The 24,447-nt window shown below is 42.8% G+C and overlaps 1 protein-coding gene and 1 long non-coding RNA gene across 2 annotated transcripts in view; both read right to left on the reverse strand.

Moving 5' to 3' along the window:
• Window positions 1-24,447, reverse strand: part of LANCL3 (LanC like 3) — a 108,314-nt gene that overhangs the window by 35,920 nt on the left and 47,947 nt on the right. The gene's annotated exons all lie outside the window — the stretch shown is intronic.
• LOC122434802 overlaps window positions 3,611-24,447 on the reverse strand; it is a 24,816-nt gene continuing 3,979 nt past the window's right edge. Inside the window, exons 2-3 of the long non-coding RNA XR_006267459.1 lie at window positions 19,559-19,563; window positions 3,611-3,807 (exon numbers count right to left, since the gene is read on the reverse strand). This is a non-coding gene — a long non-coding RNA (uncharacterized LOC122434802). The remainder of the gene's footprint in view (window positions 3,808-19,558; window positions 19,564-24,447) is intronic.

Consider the following 24,447-nt stretch of genomic DNA (forward strand, 5'->3'; position numbering starts at 1 on the left):
GGTTGTGATTGATTTTTCTTGTTAAGTGCTATCCTAGAGCCCAAAGACAAAGCCTAGCAAACACACTGTCACCTTGCTGCCACGGCCCTGTGTGACCTCCCTACTCCTTGCACTTATCCTGCTCCAGGTCAGGGACAGGGGACACTCTCCACGCTGCCCCAGGACAGTAGATCCTCAAATCCTCAAAGTTGATGTGGGGAGACAGCGAGGAGACGTGTGGGAGCCTCAGCAACAGGTTCTGTGAAGCAATCGCCTTCTATACCAGGAACCACTGTCACCGCAACTTAAGTAACTGTATTATACCACCTGCCCTGTCACTTGAGAGAGAGCTATTCATGGAAATGGTCCTAGAAGAACAGTATCTGAACCGTTTGTGACGTATTAAGGCTTACTAACTCTTTTGCCTAGATATTTTGGACAGAATAAGCTGAAAGGGTTTCTTTGCCATGGGCCTGTGGGAATGACCGATGCCTTGAAGGTCAGAAGTGGGGGAGAGAAGGCAGAGATGCTTTCAAACAGTTTAAATCTTTTAGTCTTTTTTTTCCCCCAATACCTTAAAATACATTTTAAATAAATGTGTTCCTGGGGTCTAAAGGAAGCTAAGGCCATAAATGGTACCTTCTCTGCATGCAAAATAAAACCTAAAGGTATTGGGGTGGTGGGGTGGATTGGATGACCATGGTGGGGAAATTTGGAGTTTTTGGTTTTGTGATTATATGGCCTTGAGTGAGTGATGTAACCTCTCTGCTTGCACAGTCTTCACTGGTAAAATGAGGTAGCTGGGGCTGCCCTGGTGGCTCAGAGGTAAAGAGTCCACTTGCTAGTTCAGGAGACACGGGTTCGATTCCTGCTCCAGAGACTCCACCTGCCATGGAGCAGGTAAACCAGCATGCTCTAGAGCCCGGGGTCCGCAACTACTGAAGCCCGAGTGCCTAGAGTCTGTGCTCCACAACAAGAGAAGCCACTGCAATGAGAAGGCCATGCACTGCATCTAGAGAGTACCCCTGGCTCGCTGCAACTAGAGAAAAGCTTGCACAGCAATGAAGACCCAGCACAGCCAAAAAAAAAAAAAATTTTTTTTTAATTTAAAAAATGAGGTAGCTGACCAAATAAGTTCCTGGAGCCTTTCTGGTTCATGACGGTTTATAAACATGCATCTAACTTTCCTTCTTCCCCGTGTATCATTGAGGCACTGGAAGAAATTCTCTGCATGATCGTGTTCGAAGTGGTTCCATCATGATGACACTGTGCTTTCAGGTACTTTGAAGGGAAAATGATTCTGGTTTCTTGTTTTCTGGTATCTTTTCAGAAACAGTTTTAGCCAGGGATCTTTAGGAAAGCTATATCCTAAGATTCCAAAAGAATCCCTTTCTATATAAACAACACATTAAAAAAGGAGATTTGGGTGAGATGTATGGAGAGAGTAACATGGAAACTTACATTACCATAGGTAAAATAGATAGTCAATGGAAATTTGCTGTATAGCTCAGGGAACTCAACCTGGGGGTCTGTAACAACCTAGAGGGGTGGGATCGGGAGGAAGGTGGGAGGGAGAGGGAGGGGACATGGGTGTACCTATGGCTGATTTGTGTTGATGTTTGGCAGAGGCCAACACAATACTGTAAAGAAGTTATTCTTCAATTAAAAAAAATAAAAACATTTTTTAAAAAGGAGATTTGGGGTGACTTGGGCATGCAAGTATGCTGGGGGGAGCTGCCAGCCCTCCCACCCCTTTAGGGGCCAGGCAGCCAGGATGAACACAAGTATCTCTGTGGCTGCTTTCAATTTTCATTTTAGGGCCAGGGGAAGGAGGAGGAGGAAGAATGGATCTCAGGAGGGGCTGGCTCTGAGGCTGAAGAGGAGAGGAGAGTCAAGTATTAGATCGACACCTTTACTCTGTTAAGTACACTCCCCAAAGCCGCCTCCTTAGATTTCAGCATCTGCAAATTCCACGTGGTTGCTGTGCAATGAACACAGCCAGCGGCTCCATCCTGGTCCTTACAAAGGCTTGGGGATAGTGAACCACCAGGATGTATAACCAGTACTGAGCAAAGCAGGATTTATAACCTTGTAAGTTAGTAAGGTCTTTGTCATACAAAACATTTATCCTGTAAATATTTATGGAGCCCTACACTTGGAGAACATCTGGCAACAAAAGAGAAAAATCCCCGCCATTGTGGAGATATTCTACTTTGAATACATGCATACTATGCTCCATATTTTATTACCCCCAATATGTTTTGTGCAGCTACTCCCCATCATTTGTTATTGTTTTAATGGGGCTGTCTTCAGAAAGAAATCAATGTTAAGTAAATTGTGTGCCTCATCTCAGGTTACCTGGGGAACATTTTAACAGATGAAATCCATTCATAGGTTCCAATGTTCAATGGAGGGTAATCACCAGAAGTGTAAGGATGGACACAGGAGAGAAATGGCCAGCTGGCCAGTTGCTGTAGCAGATAATTCCCAGGAAGTGTTTAAAAACAGAGGCCCTGCTGTATACTAAGACTTTATAGGAGGTAGAACTGAACACTTATCTTTCTTTTTTCTTTTTTAAAAAAAGGTCCACTCAGGATGCTGGGGCATAGACACTGCTTTACAGGGCTTTGCATTGCAAATCCAGCATGATTTAGTATTGCAAATAGCACAGGTGGTTAGAGCAAGGAACTCAGCTTAATCTTACCTGGTTCACATAAGCTGGGCTGTTTTTATTCCTGGTCACAGAGTAGACTCTTAATTATAAGTTTAATGCCAGGCATGTCTCTGTAACTATGCTTCATTGGTTGTAACACAAAATATTACTGACCATTTACGAATTATTCTGCCAATGCAGGAGAAGCAAGAGACGTGGGTTCGATTCCTGCGTCAGGAAGATCCCCTGGAGAAGGAAATGGCAACCCACTCTGGTATTCTTGCCTGAAAAATCTCATGTACAGAGGAGCCTGGTGGGCTACAGTCCATGGGGTCATAAAGAGTTGGACACAACTGAGCATGCACACACACACACACACACACACACACACACACACAAGCATGCACCTCCAGGATACTGAAAGAGCAGCTCAATGTTTAATATGTGAAGCATGAAGATATATTAAATATAGAATTACTAGGCTGGTGAAAATTTAATTGTGGTTTTGGATAGTGAATTTCAAACCATTGTAACTAGGCTTAAACACATCTTTATTAATCAAAATATGAACCATTACATTCAACACATTTTTGCCAATGAGAAATAAGTTTGTTTATTCCTGAAGCATAAAAATCCATTCTTCAGGATTCAATAAACTTTTGGAAAGCATTTTCTGCATCCTGCTGATTGTGGAAGCGTTTTCCCTGCAGAAAGTTGTCAAGATGCTTGAAGAAGTGGTAGTTAGTTGGTGAGAGATCTGGTGAATGTGGCGGAAGAGGCAAAACCTCATTGGTTGTACGACATGTGGTTGCGTGATGTTGTGGAGAAGAACTGGACCCATTATGTTGATCAATTCCGACTGCAGACATTGAAGTTTTTGGTGCATCTCATCGATTTGCTGAGCCTACTTCTCAGATGTAATGGTTTCGACAGGATTCAGAAAGCTGTAGTGGATCAGACTGGCAGCAGACCACCAAACAGTGACCATGACTTTTTTGGGGGCAAGTTTGGCTTTGGGAAGTGCTTTGGAGCTTATTCTCAGTCCAACCACTGAGCTGGTCATCGCTGGTTTTCATATAAAATCCACTTTTTATTGCACGTCACAATCCGATCAAGAAATAGTTTGTTATTGTTGCACAGAATAAGAGAAGATGACACTTCAAAACAATGATTTTCTTGATTTGCGGTCAGCTCATGAGGCACCCACTTATCGAGAGCCTTTTCACCTTTCCAATTTGCTTCAAAGGCCCAATGACTGTAGAATGGTTCATGTTGAGTTTTTCAGCATCTTCTCATGTAGCTGTAAGAGGATCAGCTTAGATGATTGCTATCAGTTGGTCATTGTCACTTTCCGATGGCTGGTCATTGCACTCCTCATCTTCAAGGCTCTCTTCTCCTTTACAAAACTCCTTGAACCACCACTGCACTGTACATTGGTTAGCAGTTCCTGGGTCAAATGCATTGTTGATGCTGCAAGTTGTCTCCATTGCTTTATGACCCATTTTGAACTTGAATAAGAAAATTGTTTGAATTTGCTTTTTGTCTAACATCAATTCTATAGTCTAAGTGTAAAATAAATAGCAAATAATAAGTCATTAGCAAAAAAACATAAAGCAAGAAATGCACATTAAAGTGATGGATAACATAACCACATTTATTTAAGAATGTATTCTAATATTGAAAGGTTGTTGCTGAACAATAAGACGCTGGGATTCTTGGCCTCCGGAGGAGACGAATTCAATCCAGGGCCAGAGACGAGGCTGGATCACTCAGAGCTTTTGTGTAATAAAGTTTTATTAAAGTATAAGGGAGATAGAGAAAGCTTCTGACATAGGCATCAGAAGGGGGCAGAAAGAGTACCCCCCTGCTAGTCTTTAGCTGTATGTTATATAGTCACTCACAGTTTGTTAATGAAAAGAAAGGAATGTCTTAGAATTTAGAATGGCACCAGATAATTCATCCCCAGCCATAAAACGATTGACTTGAATCTTGTAGTAGGGGAGATTACCAAACAAACAGTTTCATTTACATAGATTAGGGGAACTATATCTGAGTAAGTAGGTTAGGCCATTTGGCGGAACCAACTTGAAGACAGAGTCTGGGGTACATTAACATAGCTTAAGACAAACATTTCCATAAGAAAAAGAAATGTATTGGTTAACTCTAGGTTTGAGAATAGTTAGCTTCAGGTGAAACCAGGTGTCAGGGCAACACAGCATTTTAAGTGAAACCTCCTTTTAAATTTGTATAGAGAAGGGGAAAAAAAATATCTCTAGTTTGTTTCTTCCTGCCGCTTAAGAGAGATAAAAATGTCTGGCACTTGCAGCCTATTTCCTCTGTTTGGAGACCCCTGGCCTTCCTGCCTGTTACCCTCTCAATATCAAAGGCAAATTTCAACAATGCAAAAACTACAGTTACTTTTGCACCAACCTAAAATAGTAATGAAGAGGCACTTACAAAATAAAGTATCCCAAATACACGATGAAAGAACTCCAGACAAAATTGATCCAGGTGATAGATGCATGTGAGATATACAGATTTACTGTGAGAGGTGGAGAATTTGGACTTCTAATATAGTCATCAGTGTCCAAGGGAAAGAAGTACCTAGTGCCACTAGTTAGGATGTCCACTGCACCTTAATTCCTATTCATAAGCTTTATTCATAAGGCCTGGAAATATCTTCATTGTCCATTGATAGAATGAATAAATTTGAAACGCTTGCACAATGGAATACTACTCAACAATAAAGATAACAAATTACTGATACCTACAACAGGGATGGAGCTCACAAACAGACCAAACTAAAGGAGCCAGGCACAAAAGAGTACACTAGATGATTCCATTTATTTGAAGTTCAGGAAGAGGCAAAATCAAACTATGGTGATAGAGGTCAAAAGAGTGGTTACCTCTAGCATCTTTTGTGTGTGTGTGTCTGGGGTGGGGCAGGGCAAGTGGTACTAACTGGGATAAAGGAACTTTTGGGGATGACAGAAACATTCTTTTCCTTAAACTGGGTAATGTATATACGACAGTGAAATCACCGAACTATGCACTTAAGATTTATACATTTTTCTATATGTAAACTATACTTCAACTTTTACAAAGCAAAATAAATCAAGGTATTGAACAGCTTACTTATTGAATGATAGAACTAACAGTCTAGCTGTTCGTTAACACATTTTGTCTGAGCATCAAGGTCCTTTGGATGGAAGATACCAACAGCGCTAGGTTGGTGAAGAAGGGCATGAATAAGGGCCTTTCTTAGTCTTGTGTGAAATTTAAGGAAAAAAAGAAAAGCAGGCTCCCTTCTGGGCAGACGAATTGCATAGAGTGGCATATTACCTGGGCTGATGTAGTGCCAGGCCAAGGCTTTGTGACCAAAACACAGAGGCTGGGTTTAACGTCCCTTGTCCTTCTGACCAGGTGCCCTTGTGTAGGCAACCTTGACAATCAAAGGGCTGCCCAGTTCTCTGGAAGGAAACTAGAGATCTGGGAGCAGCCAAGCATGAAAAAGGACTCACACTTGAACCCAGAAAGCTGCCAGACCCCGGGCAGTGTTGTCTCTTTTGGTGACACTGGTCTCTGCCTCTGTCACCTTCTACAGACCCATTTTCTCGACTTCTCTATGGTTGAAGGTCACCTCCATCACACCATAATAAACAACAGCTTCCAAGGTTTATAATGTTCCTCAGTTTCAGTCGTACTTCAGGATCACCTAGAACCACTGAAACCTAATGTTGAATTCCTGAGAGAGAATCTGATTGGCTCAGCCTTGGTCAGGTGCATTTACCCTGAATGCATCAACATGAGCGCAAAAACCCACCCAGGTAGGGAGTGGGATAGTGTTTCATAAAGAACTAGGGTTATTTCGAGCTAAGCAGACTTCTCCCAAAGTCTACTACACTCACTATTAGAAAACTTGACATCCCAGTGGCTTAATCCAATAAAAGGTTATTTTTACGCATTAAAAAAAATAGTCTAGAAGTAGCTGACAGCTGGCTGATATTGTTTACTTGTGATGTCAGAGCCAGGATGTCACAATTCTCTCTTCCTTCCCTCATGTTGGCCCATGGGCACAAAATGGCTGCTATAGCTCCAGGTGTCATGTTTATATTCAAGGCAGGAAGAAACGGGGAAGGGCAGCACCAGTCATGCCCGTTTTTCTCAGGAAAGCAAAACGCTTCCCCAAACTCCAAGCAGACTTCTACTGACATGTCATTAGCTAGTACTGTTTGATATAGCCACCCTGACAGAGAGGTTGGAAAACCAAATAATTATCTGAGAGCACCACTATGCCAAACAAGATTAGGCTTCTGTTAGTAAAGACAATGTGGAAAATGAGTATTTGGGAGGTAGCAGACAGTGTTTGCCACCAGACAGAACTATAGGAATCCACCTTCTCTGAAAAATTTGTTAGTCATTCACGACCATGTCCGAACACAGGTGATGGAAAGCACGCTTAATTCCTGTTTTTAAAAAATTCATTGCTTCTCGTCACACACTAAGCCACTCAATTTTGCACTGCACCACCTAGGATCCTTCGGCTAGGGTTTGCATTCTCTCTCAAAAGCTGTCAGGGAGGAAACTGGTCAGGGCAGGTTTATCAGCTCCCAGTCTAATGGTCCAAGTGCTATACAAATGCCTTTTTAGCACCAAAATACAATACAGGATTTTAGGAAGCATGATCAAAAGAGCTCTGCTTTCTCTAATTATACTGCTATTTCAGAAGTGATCTCAAAGGTATTTCAATATATGCAAATAGATCCTATTCCCTTTTAAAATCTGTTCCTTAGTAGAAGCAGGTGTAGGAGTTAAGGGGAGAGGGAAGAGCCAACCATAGGCAGGCTCACTTTCAAAGGCATGGGTGGGACTAGATGGCTCCCAGGCATCCCTACAAGCACGATATTGATATTCTGTTTTCTAAATAGTCAGTAATCAGTCTCTTCAAATCATGGGGGACATTTCCAAGAAACAAATGTAGATTAGCTTTACCTTTTAACTGAGAGATGATGTATTCTATGAGGTGAGAAAAAGGCCATGGAAAAGGACAGAGTGTACCTACCCATGTGGTAAGCCATGGTAAGTGGAGAAATTCTAATTTTCTAGCTGATTTTAACATACAAATAAAATCGTGTTCAAAGACAATGGCACTGCTTTTTACATTTAAATATGTAGTTATCATACATACATTTTAAAAATATGTAGTTATCATATATACATTTAATGACAAAAGTGGGTGAGAACTATGTTAACGGGGGGAGATCTTGTTTAGATAGTTGTTCATAAAACCTAGGTTCTTGTTATTTTTGAATACTTACATGTTAGTCTTGTTCTTACTTCAACTCATATCCTAACTTCAAAGTGTAAGGAAAAGAACAAATGTTGGGGATCCATTTATAAACCAATATGAGGAAGAATCCTAAAAGTCTACAGATGGAAACTGAAATAATTATCTGTGATTCCCTGGGCAAATTACTTTTGCTGTGTGGATCTCAGTTTTTTTCACCCATGAAATGGAGATATTAAAGAACCTTAAAAGCCCTTTCTTGCTCTAAATTCTATCACTCTGTTAAAGAAGTTTACTGAAGTCAGAGTTTGCTCTGGTGGTTTCAAGTCTTCATTTCATGTTCCCAAGATCCCCAGACTACCCTGAGTCTGACATTTCTTCACTTTATTCTGTAAAGTTCCCAAGTATTCTGTTAATGTAACCCACTTTCAATTTTTTATATTTGTAAATGATTAGTATAGAATTCCAAAGGACTTTAAGAGTGGTACAAAATTTCCCATATACCATTTACCCATAGTCATCTTTTGTTAACATTTTGTTAACATTTGCTTTACCATTGCTTATTTTTGAAGGGAGAATTTTAGAGTAAGTTGGAGACATGATGCTCCTTTACCCAAAGATTGTTGTTGTTTAGTTGCTAATTCGTGTCTGACTCTTCCCTACCCAGGGATTGAACCCACGTTTCCTTAATTGGCAGGTAGATTCTTTACCACTGAGCCACCAGGGAAGCCCTTACCCTAAAATACTTCAGTGTATATTTCTTATAAACAAGGACATTCTCTTACCTAACTACAGTGTAACTATAAAATTCAGGAATTTTAATATTGATGCAGTATTATTATGTAATCTATAGTCTATGTTTATAATTTCCCAATAATCCTAATAATGCCCCTGAGAGATATATCTATATATCTCTGTCTATCTATCTTTCTATCTGGACTTCGCTGGAGGCTTAGCAGTAAAGAATCTGCCTGCCAATGCAGGAGATGCGGTTTGATCTCTGAGTGGGGAAGATCTTCTGGAGAAGGAAATGGCAACCCACTCCAGTATTATTACCTGGAAAATTCCATGGACAGAGGAGCCTGGCGGGCTACAGTCCATGGGGTTGCAAAAAGAAGTGGATACGACTGAATGACTAAACAACAACTACATGTATATATACATATTCACACACACACACATATATACATACATAAATACATATATGTGTGTTTTCTGTTACAGGATCCAATTCAGAATCACACTTTGGACTTAGTTGTCACGCCCTTTAGACTTCATTAATCTGTAACAGATTCTCAGCCTTTGTCTTTGACGTTTTGGAAAAATATGGACAATTTATTTCATAGGATGCCCCTCCATTTGGATATGTACAATGTTCCTCATGATCAGATTTGAGTTATGCATTTGGGCAGAAAACTCCCAGAAGTGATGCCATATTTGACCCATACAGGTGCTCACCTTCCCCCTTTTAAAGTTAAGCTACTTCAACTTGAATTTCTATCATCTAGACTTTTTAAAGTTATGACTAATTTACAGCTTGAGTTGCTGAAGATCCCCCAGGTTCTTTTAACACCATTTCCACAGTAAGGTGTCATCACTGAAGGCCTGGCTATATCCCAGTTGGAAAGCACCAGAACTTAGGAGTTTGGGCCAAAGCAGACCAGCTATTAAATAGACTCCAGGAGTCAAAGAGTCAGCTGAGTGGGTGGAGAGCAGACAGGTAGGTCCCGGAAGTCACACCGAGGTCAAAGCGCCAGTCAACAAGGATCGTAAATACTGATTGCAGGGCAGGGTTACAGGTTCACTGCCTGGCTTTATAAAGCTGATGGGTGGAGCCGGCCCACCAGCTCTGGGGGTGTTAGTCACAGACCTCAGAGGAGGGCAGGAGGAAGGTGTTTCTGGCTTTGGCAGCTCCTGAGGTGCCCATATTCTCTCACATGCCTCAGGCGTGGCATTACACTGAGACTTCCCATTACCCCAGACCGGTGCTTCTCACATTTTAATATCGGATGCCCTGTGGATCTTGTGGATGTGCAGAGTCTGGAGTGAGGACTGAAGTTTTGCATTTCTAACGAATCCACAGGTGATGCCAGGGGTGCTTGTTCTAACAGCACTTGGTGTTCTAGAACTGTCAGAGAATACAGTTTTGGGCTGTGGCAGAAATGGAGGTGCTGACACTTCCACACGTACCTTGGAGTTGCCATTACTGTGACATTCCCCTCTCCTCTAAATACCATCGCCCAGGAGCTCCTACGAGCCTACTGATTCAGAATTCACTGAATACTCTCCTAAGTCATTTAAATCCCAAAAGTGACTCCTAAAAGATAGGTGAAAAAGGAAAAGATGACATATCTGGCACATTGCAAAGCCAGAAATAAAGTGGAACTCCATAAATGGGAAGTAGTGAACAATGGTACTTCCCAGGTGGCTTAGGGGTAAAAAATTTGCCTGCCAAAGTGGGAGATGCTGGTTCGATCCCTGGGTCAGGAAGATCCCCTGAAGAAGGAAATGGCAAGCAAATACCCACTCCAGTATTCTTGCCTGGAGAATCCCATGGACAGAGGAACTGGCAGGCTACAGTCCATAGGGTCGTTAAGAATTGGACACGATTTGGCAAACTAAACAACATCAACACAAGACTTCACATGAATTCAATTCATTGTTCACTTGTGCTGATGGTCCTGAAAAACTGTGTGCCCTGAAAAAGGGTGGCTCCTCCTGGCAGGGGAAGTGTTGACTTTACAGCAATCCTCACTTTTTCTACACACAATTATAGTCTACCTTCATAACATAACAATAATATGAGGGTTTGCCTCATAGCTCAGTTGGTAAAGAATCTGCCTGCAAGGTTCAATTCCTGGGTCAGGAAGATCCCCTGGAGAAGGAAATGGCAACCCACTCCAGTATTCTTGCCAGGAGAATCCTATGGACAGAAGAGCCTGGCAGGCCACAGTCCTTGGGGTCGCAAGAGTCAGACACAACTTAGGGACTATACCACCACATCCATAACATAACAGACCTGGTGACTCAGGCTAATTTCCTTTCAGCAAGCACCTCTAAATAGGCTTGTCACAGTCTTCCCATAATACTCCCAGATGTTCTCAAACTGAGAAGGTTAGAATGGAAGTAGCAAGGGCATTACTCACAGGAAACAAGAGCCTGCTTATTATTAACAATTCACAAGTCTGGCAAATTCTTTCAAGTCAGTCTCTTTTGCAAGGCTCTGTTTTGAAAAGGCAAGAATGTCAGTTGGGTATTACGGCTCTGTGGAAGGTAAATTGAGGACGTGGCAGGAGAAACACTATGTGAAAAGCCAGTCAAGCCATGCAGCAAATTGTTGATTATATTTGCTTTCAATTAAAGGGAAAGGATGTTCCAATCTTGAGGACCAAACAGGACATTTCACTCCAGCAGAGGGAGCCTATGAAATAGCCAAAAAGCAACCCTAAAATACCAGTGTTCCTTCGATCTTGTCAGAGTGAATTAAGGATCATTTGCCAAAAAAAGAAAAAAACAGTGACAGTTTATTGAAGCATGAAAGCATGACAATGACCTTGAAATGGTCAGGTGCTCAAGAAATGTGTGCTTAGTGAATAGTGCCTCCTCCCTTAGGGAAGCCTCCCTGTTAGCCGCTCATCAACCTCAGGGGGAGGCCAACGTTAAATCATCAGCCATACCTGACTTCAGGGAGGAACTCACTTAGTAAACAATCAGAATTTGGTTGTGGGGGTGGAGGGCTAACTTTCCTTAAGGGCCACCTATGCTTCATGGTTTATGTTTAACCTTCAAATGCATCCAGAGAAAAGAGCTCAGTGCTATCTTGAAAATGAAGAAACTAAGGTTTTAAGAAGCTAGTGATTTGTTAATGCTCACACATCTAGGAAGTGCAAGAGGTTGCGTTCTTATTCTAAATCTTCATTCTACTCATAGAGGATTATACATCCACACCTTTGCCATGTAACTGCAGTACTTCCCATCGTGGGCAGAGCATATTTTGCTGCCTTATTTATTGATGGTCTTGGCCATGTGAACTAGTTTGGTCAAAGTGCTAATGACATAAGCAGAAGCTTTAAATATGCTTGCATAGTTTGTCATGTTCTGAAACACATGAAGTGGGGCTAAATCCTACCCATGGCCTGAAGCAGAGCCACCCAGCCCCTCCAGAAAACCTGCAGATCATTAGCAAGAAAAATCAATATATGTTATTTATTGTAAGTTACCGAGATGTGGGATTGTCTCTCACAAAGTAAATCTGACTAATACAACAACTCTGTGAAATATATTTAGCCCCGACTAGAAGATGGGAATACCGGGGAGATGAGGAATTAAGTGGATGATTCAAATAGGAAAATAAATTCCCAGGGGCATCCAGCAGGGTTCTCCTGATGTCTGACTGGCCAAAACTGTGTAACATGGCTACCTATAGCTGCAAGAGAGGCTAGAAAAGTATCTGGCATGATAAGTCTCTATTATGGGAACTAGTGTACATCAGCCAGAGAAGGCAATGGCAACCCACCCCAGTACTCTTGCCTGGGAAATCCCAGGGATGGCAGAGCCTGGTGGGCTGCCGTCTATGGGGTTGCACAGAGTCGGACATGACTGAAGGGACTTAGCAGCAGCAGCAGTGTCCATCAGCATAGAAGGAAGAGGAGATAAATGTTTTTAAGCAGACATTCAACAGTGTCTGCTGTCCCAGTATTTTCAGGATCCAATGTCCATTATCTTTACCAGTTCCCTATAATGTGTTCTATCAGAGGTAGGCAGAAGCTACTTGGAAGTCCCTTCAACTTGACCACAGTGAGCTCAATATGGTAACATGATTTGGCCCATTCTTTGGCACTTGCCATGAGAAGAATACCCTCCAGGTAAATGATGGCCCAAGGAGAATGAGAACACACATCGAGCCAACCTGAACCCACACAGAGCTTCCCCAGGAGTGAGGGAACATAAATATTTGTTGCTGTAAGCCACTGAGATTTAGGGGTGTTTGTAAGAAATTTTAAAATGGTAACAGTGTTCTGAAGCTCACTCAGCTCCATCTGGCTGTCAGTTTTAGATGTGTAACCACTCAGGGGTGTCTTCACATGACACTGCATGTAGCTACCTTAGTCAAAGAGCATTCCAAAGAATCTTCTAGAACACCCCCCTTTCCCCACTGCCCTCAGTTTGACTGGTATACAGTTCTATGGGTTTTCTTCCACTCAAAGGCAGTTGAAAGATGACCAAAACTCACATGGGAGCGTTGGGAAGGTTCTGAATGTGGGATGATGCACTTTTGAGGGCTACCCAAGGCCCTTCATGAGGAGGAAGCAATGGAGGCCAGGGTGGAGGTTGATTCCTTAACCATCACTATCACCTCCACCACTACCGCCCAACTGCTGATATTTCAGTAAAATATGTAGTGTGGTATGGCTTATCCCTCCCAAAATTCAGGTCAGAGAATCTTTTGAGAGAAAGTTGTTTAAAAGAGCAAAGAAAATGCCAGAAATGTGCTACCCATTATATTCTTGCCACAATTGGTACAAAAAAAATGTGTCAGATATTAGGTATGCAACAACTAATTAAAAACTTGGCCTCTATTCCCATGGAACTTAAATTTATTTAGTATAATAAAATAATCTTCCAATGGATAAAATACAATATTTTAAAAGTAATCATAAAAGTTGTAGAAGAAAACATGTTAGAAGTGATGTTACATATGTTGGTAAGATGTGATGGATGATATTAACATTTAAAATTTCACAAAACAATCAGAGAAACAATTTAGAGGAAAAAAGAAAAGGACATGAGCAAGGAATCTGCATATAATGAGATGCAAAAACTTATGCAAAGATCATCGTCACACATAATTAGAGAGAAGCAATTTAAAATTAGATACCATGTTTAATCTAGCAGAGGGGCAGAAATGGGTAAGTAAAATATGTAGCACACAAAACTTTTGTGGAAAAAAGCTCATATACTATTAAGCAGGGAGGTAAATAGCTGCTGTCTCTTGGAAAGGAATTTTCCAACACTGATCAAAAATTGTCTTATCAATTTCAACAAACATTTGTTCCCAAGTGTACAAAGATATACATATATATATATGCACTACTGCATTATATACAGTGGCAAAAGACTAGAAGCAATGGCTGTTATGAGAGTACTAGTTAAATGAAGTGCGGTACCATCCACGCAATGAAATACTCAGTAATGAAAGGTATAAAGTAGATCTATACGTGCTGATATGGAAAATTCTCCAACTTGTCTGGTTGTATTTAAAAAATAGTGTATAACAGTGTTTGTAGCATGTTTCACTGACAAACACATGTGTGTGGTGGAGATGTAAAAATATCCCTGGTAAGACATACAAGGAACAGGTAAGATTGTTCACCTATGGGGATAGCTGGCAATTGGGAATCTAAGATGAGAGGAAGACTTACTTCTTGTTTTATGTAGCTGTCCCTCAGTATCTGCAGGGAATTAGTTCCAGGACCCTCTCAGATACCAAAATCCTTGGATGCTCAAGACCCTTATATAAGAGAGTGTAGTAAAATAAATACAGTCAGCCATCTGTAACCATGGGTTTCCCATCCCCTGATTCAACCAATGGGCTTCCCAGGTGGTGCAGTGGTAAGGAATCCACCTGCCAGTGTAGGAGACACAGGAGACACGAGGTTTGATCCCTGGGTAGGGAAGATCCTAGGAGAAGGAAATGGCAACCCACTCCAGTATTCTTGCCTGGAGAATCCCATGGACAGAGGAGCCTGGCAGGCTACAGTCCATAGGGTTGCAAAAGAATCAGACATGACTTAGTGACTGAGCACAGCGTGTGTGTATGCGCACACGCACACACACACACACAATTCAACTAACAGATGTGCAGAGCTGTGGATTCGAAATCTGTGGATACAGAGGGCCCAACGTATACACTTTGTACACTTGGATGTGTGTGTGTGTGTTTACCATGCACATGCCATACTTTTAAAAATGAAAATCCAGTTAATAAAAACAAAAACTGAACAGCCCCTAAAGGTGTAAAGGAAAAACAAAAACAAAACCTAACTGCCTTTCTATTACTCCAGAAAAAAATCAATGCATTTAAAATGATAACCTTTGGTTTTTTTTAAAACAATGATCTAGTGATTAAACTGCAGAAGGTCGAATTTCCAAGGACTATTGAATTTCATTCAGTAGACACAGAGTGACCTGAAAAAGCAAACTAATGACAGTTTTTCCGTCAGTAAGGAAGGTAGGGTTATTTACATAACTCTGAGGACACAGGAAAGATAATGTCTGCATTATCTTCACGGCTCATCTTCTACCGCAGAGAGGAGGAAGGGCCAGCACCCGTAAGTCGCCACAATGGCACAACTGGTCCAGGAGAATCAAAGTGTTTCTTAGGCACTGAGCCATTATGAAACTTCTAAGCCATCACTTCTGTTAAATTGGGGGGGGGGAACCCCATAACAGTCATTCTCTCCTTCCTTAAAATAAAAGTACAAATAAGTGTGCTGGACTTTCATGGGGGTAAAGGCAGGGTAGCTATGTTCTCAGGAAGAACTGAACTCTACATGGTTAAGGAAACCACACTCAATGCCCCCAAAAGTGAAGATCAAAAGGTGCCACTTCTATGGTATCTGGCTACCCATCAGTAAATGAAGAGGTGGTAAGTGCATTTTTTTTTCATATTCTCAAAAGAAGCAAAGGAGAAACAGCGCAGTTGGACATGTTATGGTCATGCCTAATGAGAATGTACAGGTTTGTGGTAGGGTCAGAATCAGGCCTTAACTGGTGTAGGACCGGAGACAAAGTACATTAGCAAAAGTGTGTTGGCAGTTGGAGAAGCTGGAGAAGGCTTCACAGAGGATTTGGAACATAGGTTGTGCCTAAGGGTAAGGATATTCAGGTAGGTAAAAGCCATGAACAAAGGCCTAGAGGTGGATTACCAGCAAATGGTGAAAATGGCCCCTGGTGGCATAGATGTCCTGTTGTGAAGATGAGACAGAATGTTCAGGCTGATAAGCGAAGCTCAGTCAAGTTTGCAGCAGGCTTGGAAACCATGTGGAAATCTGCAACTCATGTTACCCTAGTGTTTGCAAAATTCAGATGATCTACTGGGGGGGGAGAGGCACAGTCCTGGTCCTTGTGGTTAAATATTTGAGAAGTGTTAAGTTTAAAAAAAGTGGGTTTTATTCCCCCAATGTAGAATTCCTCAGTGTAGTATGAATCTCCAAGAGTGGGTTAGAGTTTGCGAAGGAAATATTTGACAAAGCTTTTTACACTACCTGCAATTATATCATATTGGAGAAGGAAATGGCAACCCACTCCAGTATTCTTGCCTGGAGAATCCCAGGGATGGAGGAGCCTGGTGGGCTACCATCTATGGGGTCGCACAGAGTTGGACATGACTGAAGCGACTTAGCAGCAGCAGCAATAATATCATGACTCTGGGGAATACGAGGGAGGCAATGGGGAAACCCATTCTGGAGAAGGGAAGAGATCTAAGGACAGACAAGGTCTATAAACTATGGCTTGTATTAGGTTGGCCAAAAAATTCTTTTGTGCTTTTCCATAATATTGTACTGAAAAATCCAAAAGAACCTTTTGGCCCACCCAATAAAATGGTTAAAGTATGGACTTGGAAACACTGGAATCTCTCTGTGATGAGTACACAGGTTTCTCCAACTTGAGTTTCCCTCTCATGTACATACAATTCTGACATCTTTTCACCACCCTAAGAACTGGTGAGATGCCATGTGAGAGGTCTATCCTGTGTGGGGGAGGTGGTCTTAGAATAAAGAAGGAGCTGAGAATTAGGAGGTAAAATAGGGGCTCTTGCAATGGTGTCCTCAGAAAGACAAAGGAAGAGGAGATCAACCTAGACCTCAGAACCAGAAACTCGCACTGGAGAGACGTGTGTGTGAGAGAAGCTGATGGCAGGTGCTCTGCCTTGGGCTGTGGAGGTGGGGCCGAGGGGATTCCTGGTAGTGAAGGGGAGTTCAGGCAGGAGCTGAGCCACCCCAACATGGCTTACTCCATCTCAAGCTTCCAAGTGCCTCCACAACCCTAGGATACAGAGGTTTCCTAAGGTGGACCACTTGAAGTTCAAGGTCAACCATTTCGGAGGCCTAAAATCAGAAGGACTGAAATGCTGGACGTAGGATGAGACACAGGCCAAAAGTGGCTTTTCATACATGAATATTTTCTACAACAAAGCACATAATTTTATTACAATTGGAGAGAGCAAAATTCTCATGCAAGCTGAGGAAAACAGGGGGAAAATCACCAAATGTTAATTAAAGGTGGTAAGATGTTATTGGTATTCTATTTACAATGCTGCTTTTAACGCAAAAATATCTGTAATGGGTTGCTGTTGATCCACCACCCTTACTTCTTCTGTAAGGATGACCTTGAACTAGGATTTCCTTTAACCTCTGGGTTTTCTGGAACTTAAGGCCTACAGTTAGAGAAAGACAACATAATTCATCTTCAGAATCAACCAAACATCTTGTTTACCACATGTTTGGTAAATGCTGTGTCAAGCTCCACGCAGAGTCTGAGAAACTAATCAAGGACAGTGTGTGACCTCGAAGTATGTATAACTGGACAAAAGGGGCAGGGTTACACAAATACTGTAGTACCCGCTGGAGTTGCAGACACTGCCTCAGGAGCAAAATAATGGGCTGAAAAGGAGAAAGGTGTTGGTTACTGAAATATCCAAAGGCAGACTGATCCAATATAGAAACAGTGAAATCCTGTATTAAGATTTTCTTTGTTTGGGTTTTTTTTTAAAGAACAAGTGAAACACATTAATTTATTTATTTTAAATGTATGTATTTATTTTTGGCTGTGCTGGGTCTTCATTGCTGCTTGGGCTTTTCTCTAGTTTGGGCAAGCAGGGGCTTCTCTTATTGCACAGCACAGGCTCTAGGGTGCAAGGGCTTCAGTAATTACGGCACCCTGGCTCTAGAGCACAGGCTCAACATTGGTGGTGCACGGGCCTAGTTGTTCCACGGCATGTGGGATCTTCCGGGGTCAGGGATTGAACCCGTGTCTCCTGCACTGTTAGGCAGATTCCTTACCACTGAGCCACCAGGGAAGCCCCCTTGTTTGGATTTAAATGAGACTGGGGAGCTATTGATGTGACAGAAACTACAATGTGGTCTGTGGGGATCAGTGTTGAGAAGTTGTAAGGTAAGTATTGGTGCCACTTCACCAGCCCTTTAGGTCATTCCAGGAGTGCACTAGAAGAATTCATGTGATGGCGCGAACACTCCTTTAAGCCCTACATGTGGGATTCAATGTTAAAGAACCGCCAAGGATCCAAATGATTGTACTGGAGACAAGATCTCATTTGTCAATTTTCGACAGTTGCTATTAAGGCTCCAAAGGTCTTGAGGAATATAGCTGAACCCCTCAGTCTTGGCCCTGGTCTCATGGTTAGTTCTACAGTCTTGGCCCCATTTGCAAGTGCCCTGTGGTACTGGGGTGCAAAATGGCCATAGGAATGCTGGGATCTCTTTTGGATGTGGGACCAACCGAGATTAAGAACTACATCCACTGGGAAGAGTTTGTGTTCGGGTGGTACCCAAATCAGGCTACACTGGACTTAAGTCCCTGGAATTTCTCTGCAACTGGTCCCAGCTTCTGTAAGACCAGACTCTGGAGCTGGTCCCTGTTTCCCCAGACCTGAGAGAAACTGGGTAGATGAAATTCACCGAATCCATGACAGGTCTGAATATTGTTTCCTTTCCATTCTTTAGGAGGGGTTTCATCCTTTAGCAGGCCAAGTGGTACCCAGACCTCCAAGCGTACCCTGTTGGTTGTAGTGGTCTTCCTTGTCTGAGACCTCAAGAGTCAAGTGTTATTTCACCATGGGCCTTCTTTCTCTGGAGACTCCCACACTCTACATTTCATCCTAGAAGTTAACTGGGTCTTAGAAAAGTAGAGTACCAGAAAACCCCATCTGAGGCATGGACGACTAGGGGGGAGCTACAGGGAGAGATGAGGAAGCCAAGCTGTATCACCTCAGGATTCCCCATTTTATGCTCTCCTGGATGTGCTCCACAACTCTCTCCTTGGCTAAGTATCCAAGGAATAAAGGAAATATTTTGCCATAAAGTTCAGAGGGAAAAGCGTTTTTGGTAGACATGACAGTGTAAGCTTGGTGTTGGGCTTCTCATACTCTGAAGAAGAGAAATGAATGGAGCCTGTTGATGAACCAGGATAACGGAGAGAGAAGACGTGATGACACAAATAAGAATCTCTGCATACAGGGAGGGTTGAATGGAGGTTCTGTGCAGCTGTTTTACATTTCCAGGGAAAATGGGGCAAGAGGAAATATCCACTGCATAAGAGGAAACAATCTTAACATCTGACAACATGGCTGAATGTAAGAAAGTTGAGAGACCACAGCCAGTGTTGTAACTTCACCTTTTTGCTTCCTTGATCAAGGGCAGATTTTGTCACTGGTAACTAGTGTTTCATGAGCAAGTTTCCAACTTTAAAAAGAAAGCACATTGCCAAATTAGAACCATATAATCTAAAAAGAATTGGCTCAACCAAATTTTGACCCCACCTTTGTCAGTGGCCTGACCAAAAAAAGAGAGAGATTTTTCTATAAATTCCATTTTATATTTCTTCAGTGTCTCATTTACTATCTCTCTCCATCTTCCCTTACTTGGGTTTCAGCTCAGTGTGGCATGAACTCTGCTAAATTTAGGAAGATCCGGTTACATCTTTAAATACAGGGTTTTCTGCAGACAATCCTGCCAGAAAACATCCTCAAGGAGAATTTATTATGAGGTTAAAGGGGATGGGAACAAAGGATCTTCATTACTGGCAAAAAAAAAAAAAAAAATGACTGTGCTTCCAGATGAGGCTCTGTGTGAAAATGTTATATAAATGATAATAGTGGTAAAATTATAATAATTATTATCCAGTCTTTTGATTCCATTCTTTTCTATTCAAACTTGGGATCCCATGCACAAGATTCAACATAGGTATATAATTTAGTCCAGAGTTTCTTCTCACATTCTACACAATTATCCCTTCAAGCAGAACAGTGAGGGTAAAATATTCCTTGAAGTCACCCATCTTCCTCTGCTAAATTCCACTGGTATAAGAGTTAGGTGACTAGACTGGCCACTGGGATCAAGAGTGGGAGGAGTAGGCCCCAGAGAAAGGGAAGTGGAGGTTTGCAATGTGCGATGTGTTATGGACTAAGTGGCACTGCTCCAAAGAAGAGAGGTTGAGGTCCTAATCTCCAGTATCTATGGATGTTACGTTATTTAGAAATTGATGATTAAGCTGAGGTCATTATGGTGGGCCTGAATCTCATTTGACTGTGTTTTTATAAAAAGTGGAAACTTGTCACTGCAGCACTAGTCACAAAAGCCAAGACATGGAAACAATCTACATGTCCACTGAAAGGTGAATGGATAAAGAAGATGTGGTACATATATACAATGGAATACTACTCAGCCATAAAAAGAATGAAATAATGCCATTTGTAGCAACACAGACATACCTAGAGATGACAGTAATAAACAAAGTAAGTCAAAGACAAATATCATATGACATCATTCATATATGGAATCTGTTTTAAAAAATGATATAAATAAACTTATTTACAAAACTGAAACAGACTCACAGAGTTAGAAAACAGATTTATGGTTACCAAAGGGGGAATGTGGGGGGGGGGGCGGTAAATTAGAAGTTGGGGATTAACATACACACACTACTATATATAAAATAGATAACCAACAAGGACCTACTGTATAGCACAGGGAACTGTACTCAGTATTCTGTAATAACCTATATGGGAAAAGAATCTGAAAAGGATGAATATATGTATATGTATAAATGAATTACTATGTGGCACGCAGGAAACTAATACAACACTGTAAATAAACTATGCTCTGATAAATTTTTTTCTTTAAAAAGTGGAAATTCGCACACAGATGGACATGCACACAGGGAAGACAATGTGAAGGCATAGATGGAACACACCACATGAAGATGAAGGCAGAGATCTACAAGCCAAGGGACGCCAACGACTGCCAGCGAAGCACCAAACGCTAAAGCAGAGGCCTTGGACAGACTCTACTTCTCACCCTCAGAAGGAACTAATCTGGCCCCCACTTTGGTCTTGGATATCTAACCTCCAGAATGGGGAGGCAATACATTTCAGTTGTTTAAGTCATCAAGTTCATGGTATTTTGTGACAACAGCGCTGGGCATCTAGTACAGGGTGGTGAGGGCAGGATGTGAGGATGCAGACCACTTCTCACGAGGCTCTCCTCCACTCCTGTTTTAGTGATTCAGGGTCAGGAATAGGATTAAGAGGTGCGGGGCCCCATGTGGCATTTTCAAAGCCCGCTGCCACGAAAACACAGCACACGGACCCAGGCTGGATCATTATATTGGGTTGGCCAAAAATTTCACTTGGAGTTTTCATAAGATGCTATGGAAAACCCCCCAAAAACCCAATCTCTTTGCGCTATATACCTGTGAAGTTCCTGTTTGAGGCCAGATGGGGGATGTTGCTAATTGTGTCTCACGGCCTCCAGCAAGGAGGGGGCCCCAGGGAACCTTGGGTGTGGCAGGGGTCAAAGGAGCAGGGCCTGGGGCATTGTTTTTCAGTCTGGTCTTGAAGAAACCCTTTTGTTAGAGCATGGTGACTACAGTTAACACTACTATATGGTATATCTGAAAGCTTCGAAGGGAGGTGAATCCCCAAATTCCTCATGACAAGGAAACAAAAATTTTTTGTAACTATTTGAGGGGATGGATGTTAGTAACTACACATATGGTGGTAATCATTTCACAATACATGTAGGTCAAATCATTATGCTGTTGCTGTTTAGTCACTAAGTCGTGTCTGACTCTTTGCAACCCCATGGACTGTATGTAGCCCGCCAGGCTCCTCTGTTCATGGGATTTCTCAGGCAAGAATACTGGAGTGGGCTGTTATTTCCTTCTCCAGGGTATCTTCCCGACCCAGGGATCGAATCCAGGTCTTGTGCATTGGCAGGTGAGTTCTTTACCACTGAACCACTGGGGAGCCCTGAAATCATGTTGGACACCTTAAACACTGCTGTGTGTCAGTTATATCCTAACAAAACTGGGGAAAAATCACAGAAGCAGCAGACCTCTTTCAGCTGGGGTAAGGCAGAGGCCAAGGAGGCCGGCTCCAGGCCTCCCATCCTACTTCTGACCAAAGCAGTGATGTTGTCCTCTCTTCTGTGAATTGAGTTTCCACAGAGTAAAGATAAATGTCTGGAAATCCTTTTGTAAGACCCTATGCCAGTAGTCAGGAGATAAGTCCTGGGTGTTCATTGGAAGGACTGATGCTGAAGCTGAAACTCCAATACTTTGGCCACCTGATGCAAAGAGTTGACTCATTGGAAAAGACCCTGATGCTGGGAGCGATTGGGGGCAGGAGGACGACAAAGGATGAGATGGCTGGATGGCATCACCGACTCGATGGACATGGGTTTGGGTAAACTCCGGGAGTTGGTGATGGACAGGGAGGCCTGGCGTGCTGCGATTCATGGGGTCGCAGAGAGTCGGACATGACTGAACGACTGAACTGAACTGAACTGAATGCCAGTAGTCTTGCCTGGAAAATCCCATGGACGGAGAAGCCTCGTAGGCTACAGTACATGGGGTCGCCAAGAGTCGGACACGACTGAGCGACTTCACACACACACACACACACACACACACACACACACACACACACACACGCTTCAGTCAAACTTATAGGGGGTAACCATTCTTTACACACCCTCTACCACCCACCCCCACTGCACTCCCTCCCCTCCGCCCCCCCACCCCCACCCCCGCTTTTGTTAACACCTCTCCCTCTTCTGGGAACGCCCTTATTCCTGACTCCACCCACTGAAGTCCTCCTGAGCCCTACAGTGTTGGTGGAGTACTCCAAAGTGCTGCCACTTAAAAATAGTTACTCCCTAGGGACTGCCCTGGTGGTCCGGTGGTTAAGCTTTCTGCCTTCCACTGCAGGGGGCATGGGTTCCATCCCTGGTTAGGGAGCCAAAATCCCACCTGCCTCCTGGCCAAGAAACCAAAATATAAAACAGAAGCAATACTGTAAAAAGTCAATAAAGACTTTAAAAATGGTCCATGTAAAATAAAAAAAAACCCTTAAATAAAGAACCCCCAAAACATATTCTCTGCTTATAAGAATCCCAGTTCTACTTAAATATTAGGCTAGGCTTCCTAGAAGCCATGGAAAGTAGAGCAACTTCTGGTGGTCATATGCCCCAGGCCCAGTTCAAGGGGTGAGGGGGGAGTTTGTTAGGAGGTCTCTAGGAAATAGCTGCCTCCTTGATAAGAAAGCAGGAGAATTCTTTGTCCCCTACCCCTCGGCATCTTGCATTTGAATACAGTCAGCAGAGGATGCCATTCTCAGAGCTACCACAGCCAACTTGTGATTGTGAGGGGAGAAAGAAGAGGGCTGACATGCTCAGATAACTGAATCAGCGCTGGAGGCCATCTACCGCCAGGCTACTTCTTGCGTAAGAAAGAACCAGTCCTCTTCCTTAAACCACTCTGAAGGAAAGTTACATGGCTCAAAACAGCCTGGAGTTAAAACTCACCTCCTGGTCCTCCCCACCATTCTATGCAAAACAAAGAACTCTCTCACCAGAAGGAAAAAAAAATGGACATTAAGGTTGATTACGCCCAGCTCCCAGCCAGTCCAGCCTCTGGCCCATCTCCAGAATTCCTTGCCCCAACCATTTAAGAGATAACTACTCCCAACAACCTTGGAGAAGAACAGGCCCTCTTAAGACAGTAGATTTCCACATATATACTTACTCTTTTCTTGAGTTAGGGCAGCAGCTCACTAATCTGACTGCTGTTCCTTCTCGCCTCATTAAAGGTGATCTGTTCCTGTAAAGTGCCGGTCTCGTTCTTTTTTCAGCACCTCGCCTCCTCTAACTCCCTTACCCTACATTTTTTGGTGCCGAAACCCGGGAGGGTTGAGGTTCCTTCTCGTTCTCCACCACCAGCTCTTCGGAGCGTGGAAGCCTGCCAAGCTCACTTTCCCACCTGGGCTTTCAAGACTTCCTCGAGAGGACGCCCTGTGCCTTCGTGAGCGGTACAAGTCCTGTGTAAGGGCTTTATTGGTTCTCCTCGTAACCCGAGGAATATTGGTCTCTCTCTCTCTCTCTCTCTCTCTCTCTTCCTTTTTTCTCTACATTTTCTTTTCCGCGAGACCGACCAACTCCAGGACAGAGGCCTTTTGCCATTTGACCTCCCTCCAACCACCACGAATTCTCGCCTGACCCAGTAGCCCAGGTAAGCTTGGATGGTATTCTAGGGTGCCAAAGACTATTGTCCTTTCCAGGTTCCTGGGGAACCCTCCGGCCAAAAGGCCCTCTGGGGAGGTACTTGGGGGATGCCCCTCCCTCCTTCAGAGTTTCTATCTTTGCCCGGTCAAAAGATTAGGTGACGACCTTTTCTCTCGACCAGACAGTCACTAGCCATTTGCTATGGGGTCAAGCCAATCTGTCCCATG

The sequence above is a fragment of the Cervus canadensis genome, chromosome X, assembly GCF_019320065.1.
Source record: "Cervus canadensis isolate Bull #8, Minnesota chromosome X, ASM1932006v1, whole genome shotgun sequence".
Taxonomy (NCBI): Eukaryota; Metazoa; Chordata; class Mammalia; order Artiodactyla; family Cervidae; genus Cervus; species Cervus canadensis.